Source organism: Chaetodon auriga, unplaced genomic scaffold (genome assembly GCF_051107435.1).
Source record: "Chaetodon auriga isolate fChaAug3 unplaced genomic scaffold, fChaAug3.hap1 Scaffold_66, whole genome shotgun sequence".
Classification (NCBI taxonomy): domain Eukaryota; kingdom Metazoa; phylum Chordata; class Actinopteri; order Chaetodontiformes; family Chaetodontidae; genus Chaetodon; species Chaetodon auriga.
Window position 1 is genome coordinate 12,501 of NW_027482040.1, and position 5,000 is coordinate 17,500.

Here is a 5,000-nt window from a genome sequence, read left to right on the forward strand (position 1 = left end):
GCTCGGGGGAAGAAGAGGAGGAGCGGGGCGGGGGACGCGCGCAAACCTCCTCTCCTCTCCGTCCGGCCGCAGAGGCGAACCCGCGGGGCCGGAGGAGCCGTCCGCCCGAACGCCAGCGGCGAGCGCTGGCCGGCGGGGGCCCTCCGATGGCGGGTCACGTGTGCCGATCGATCGGTGTGGCGGCTGTCTGACTGGCGGAGAAAAAGAAACCAAAGCGCAGAGGACCGCGGCCCGGAGGCCGGCAGACCCCTCCTGTCCGCCCCAGGCACCGGGCCTGAGGGGCGGGCATCGACGGCCGGGCGCCTCGGGCCTCTCCTCTGGAGGCCCCTGTTTCCGAAAAGCTGGTTTCTGAAATCGTGCGCAGACTCGCTTGGGAAGGCGGGTAAAAGCGCGCGCCGTTCGGAGAGAAGGGGGTGCCCAAAGCAGTTGGATTTCAACCGCTTTGGGGCCCTCACCCCAAAGCGCGGAGAACCGGGGCCCGGAGGCCGGCAGACCCCTCCTGTCCGCCCCACGCACCGAGCCTGAGGGGCGGGCATCGACGGCCGGGCGCCTCGGGCCTCTCCTCTGGAGGCCCCTGTTTCCGAAAAGCTGGTTTCTGAAATCGTGCGCAGACTCGCTTGGGAAGGCGGGTAAAAGCGCGCGCCTTTCGGAGAGAAGGGGGTACCCAAAGCGGTTGGATTTCAACCGCTTTGGGGCCTTCTCTCCGAAAACGACTTTTGTCGTTTTTCCTTCCCCGCTCCTTCTGTACTTTATCTTTTTTGACGTTTTGTCATCGGGGACGTGGCGAAAAATGTAGAAAATGAAAGAAATGTAGAAAATACGCAAGACGCGCTTGGCTTTGGCCTGCGCTTTTCGCCTTCTCTCTGAAAATGACAAAGCGGTTGGATTTCAACCGCTTTGGCCTGCTTTTCGCCTTCTCTCCGAGATTGACTTTGTCATATTTTTCTCCCCCCACTTCTTCTTCTTGTCGTTTTGGTTTTTATGCCCCTGGTACTCTGTCTCATCCCCGTGCCCTTGGTACTCTGCTCTCATCCCCGTGCCCCTGGTACTCTGCTCTCATCCCCGTGCCCCTGGTACTCTGCTCTCATCCCCGTGCCCCTGGTACTCTGCTCTCATCCCCGTGCCCCTGGTACTCTGCTCTCATCCCCGTGCCCTTGGTACTCTGCTCTCATCCCCGTGCCCCTGGTACTCTGCTCTCATCCCCGTGCCCCTGGTACTCTGCTCTCATCCCCGTGCCCCTGGTACTCTGCTCTCATCCCCGTGCCCTGGTACTCTGCTCTCATCCCCGTGCCCTTGGTACTCTGCTCTCATCCCCGTGCCCCTGGTACTCTGCTCTCATCCCCGTGCCCCTGGTACTCTGCTCTCATCCCCGTGCCCCTGGTACTCCTCTCTCTCTCTCTCTCTCTCTCTCTCTCTCTCTCTCTCTCTCTCTTTCTCTCCCTCTCTCTCATAGACATAGCTCACCTGCCTGACCCCCTCGTCTTTTCACAGCCACAGGGAGGCTTCCATCCTTACCAGGCCTGACCCCCCCTCATCTGCTCACAGCCGTGGGGAGGCTTCCAGCCTTTTCCAGGCCCCCAGCATGAGGAGCAGGGCTGGGTGCTGGCTCCAAGCCTGAACCCCTCGTCGTCTTCTAGCAGCCACAGGGAGGCGTCTGGCCTTTCCAGGCCCCCCAGCCTGCTACTCGTGCTGGGGGCTGGCTCCAGGCCTGACCCCCTCATCTTCTCACAGCCACGGGGAGGCTTCCAGCCTTTCCAGGCCCCCAGCACGAGGAGCAGGCTGGGTGCCGGCTCCAGCCCTGACCCTCTCCTCTTCTTCTAGCAGCCACAGGGAGGCGTCTGGCCTTTCCAGGCCCCCCAGCCTGCTACTCGTGCTAGTGGCTGGCTCCAGGCCTGACCCCCTCACCTTCTCACAGCCACGGGGAGGCTTCCAGCCTTTCCAGGCCCCCAGCACGAGGAGCAGGCTGGGTGCCGGCTTCAGCCCTGACCCCCTCCTCTTCTTCTAGCAGCCACAGGGAGGCGTCTGGCCGTTCCAGGCCCCCCAGCCTGCTACTCGTGCTGGGTGCTGGCTCCAGCCCTGACCCCCTCCTCTTCTTCTAGCAGCCACAGGCAGGCGTCTGGCCTTTCCAGGCCCCCCTAGCCTGCTACTCGTACTGGGTGCTGGCTCCAGCCCTGACCCCCTCGTCGTCTTATAGCAGCCACAGGGAGGCGTCTGGCCTTTCCAGGCCCCCCAGCCTGCTACTCGTGCTGGGCGCTGGCTCCAGCCCTGACCCCCTCCTCTTCTTCTAGCAGCCACAGGCAGGCGTCTGGCCTTTCCAGGCCCCCCAGCCTGCTACTCGTGCTGGGGGCTGGCTCCAGGCCTGACCCCCTCATCTTCTCACAGCCACGGGGAGGCTTCCAGCCTTTCCAGGCCCCCAGCACGAGGAGCAGGCTGGGTGCCGGCTCCAGCCCTGACCCCCTCCTCTTCTTCTAGCAGCCACAGGCAGGCGTCTGGCCTTTCCAGGCCCCCCAGCCTGCTACTCGTGCTGGGTGCTGGCTCCAGCCCTGACCCCCTCCTCTTCTTCTAGCAGCCACAGGCAGGCGTCTGGCCTTTCCAGGCCCCCCAGCCTGCTACTCGTGCTGGTTGCTGGCTCCAGCCCTGACCCCCTCCTCTTATTCTAGCAGCCACAGGCAGGCGTCTGGCCTTTCCAGGCCCACCAGCCTGCTACTCGTGCTGGGGGCTGGCTCCAGGCCTGACCCCCTCATCTTCTCACAGCCATGGGGAGGCTTCCAGCCTTTCCAGGCCCCCAGCACGAGGAGCAGGCTGGGTGCCGGCTCCAGCCCTGACCCCCTCATCTTCTCACAGCCATGGGGAGGCTTCCAGCCTTTCCAGGCCCCCAGCACGAGGAGCAGGCTGGGTGCCGGCTCCAGCCCTGACCCCCTCCTCTTCTCACAGCCACGGGGAGGCTTCCAGCCTTTCCAGGCCCCCAGCACGAGGAGCAGGCTGGGTGCCGGCTCCAGCCCTGACCCCCTCCTCTTCTTCTAGCAGCCACAGGCAGGCGTCTGGCCTTTCCAGGCCCCCCAGCCTGCTACTCGTGCTGGGTGCTGGCTCCAGCCCTGACCCCCTCCTCTTCTTCTAGCAACCACAGGCAGGCGTCTGGCCTTTCCAGGCCCCCCAGCCTGCTACTCGTGCTGGGTGCTGGCTCCATCCCTGACCCCCTCCTCTTCTTCTAGCAGCCACAGGGAGTCTTCTGGCCTTTCCAGGCCCCCCAGCCTGCTACTCGTGCTGGGTGCTGGCTCCAGCCCTGACCCCCTCGTCTTCTTCTAGCAGCCACAGGGAGGCTTCTGGCCTTTCCAGGCCCCCCAGCCTGCTACTCGTGCTGGGTGCTGGCTCCAGCCCTGACCCCCTCCTCTTCTTCTAGCAGCCACAGGGAGGCTTCTGGCCTTTCCAGGCCCCCCAGCCTGCTTCTCGTGCTGGGTGCTGGCTCCAGCCCTGACCCCCTCGTCTTCTTCTAGCAGCCACAGGGAGGCTTCTGGCCTTTCCAGGCCCCCCAGCCTGCTACTCGTGCTGGGTGCTGGCTCCAGCCCTGAGCCCCTCGTCTTCTTCTAGCAGCCACAGGCAGGCGTCTGGCCTTTCCAGGCCCCCCAGCCTGCTACTCGTACTGGGGGCTGGCTCCAGGCCTGACCCCCTGGCCTTCTCACAGCCGTGGGGAGGCTTCCGGCCTTTTCCAGGCCCCCAGCATGAGGAGCAGGCTGGGTGCTGGCTCCAGGCCTGACCCCCTCGTCTTCTCGCAGCCACGGGAGGTTTCCAGCCTTTCCAGGACCCCCAGCCTGCTACTCCTGCTGGGGGCTGGCTCCAGGCCTGACCCCCTGGCCTTCTCACAGCCGTGGGGAGGCTTCCGGCCTTTTCCAGGCATACAGCAACCTCTTTTACTTTTCTTTATTTCTCACAATTACTTTCTTTTATTTTTGTTTAAAAATTCTCAACCTTTGTATATATTCCACATACTATACTGTGCATACACAGTCCAACCTCCGATTCAGGACGAACGATGCGGTTTTCGTCCCGGCCGTGGCACGCCGGACCAGCTCTATACCCTTCACAGGGCTGGCTCCCAGCCTAACCCTTTTCCTTTCCTCCTGCCTCCACTCTCATTAGCCAGCCAGCCTGCCTGCCTGCCTGCCTTCACCAACCCCAAGGGCTGGCTCCCAGCCTAACTCTTTTCCTTTCCTCCTGCCTCCACTCACATCCGCCAGCCAGCCAGCCTGCCTGCCTGCCTGCCTGCCTGCCTGCCTGCCTGCCTTCACCAACCCCAAGGGCTGGCTCCCAGCCTAACTCTTTTCCTTTCCTCCTGCCTCCACTCACATCCGCCAGCCAGCCAGCCTGCCTGCCTGCCTGCCTGCCTGCCTTCACCAACCCCAAGGGCTGGCTCCCAGCCTAACCCTTTTCCTTTCCTCCTGCCTCCACTCTCATCCGCCAGCCAGCCAGCTAGCCTGCCTGCCTGCCTGCCTGCCTTCACCAACCTCAAGGGCTGGCTCCCAGCCTAACCCTTTTCCTTTCCTCCTGCCTCCACTCTCATTAGCCAGCCAGCCTGCCTGCCTGCCTGCCTTCACCAACCCCAAGGGCTGGCTCCCAGCCTAACTCTTTTCCTTTCCTCCTGCCTCCACTCTCATCCGCCAGCCAGCCAGCTAGCCTGCCTGCCTGCCTTCACCAACCTCAAGGGCTGGCTCCCAGCCTAACCCTTTTCCTTTCCTCCTGCCTCCACTCTCATCCGCCAGCCAGCCAGCCTGCCAGCCTGCCTGCCTGCCTGCCTTCACCAACCTCAAGGGCTGGCTCCCAGCCTAACCCTTTTCCTTTCCTCCTGCCTCCACTCTCATCCGCCAGCCAGCCAGCCTGCCTGCCTGCCTGCCTGGCTGCCTGCCTGCCTGCCTGCCTTCACCAACCCCAAGGGCTGGCTCCCAGCCTAACCCTTTTCCTTTCCTCCTGCCTCCACTCTCATTAGCCAGCCAGCCAGCCAGCCT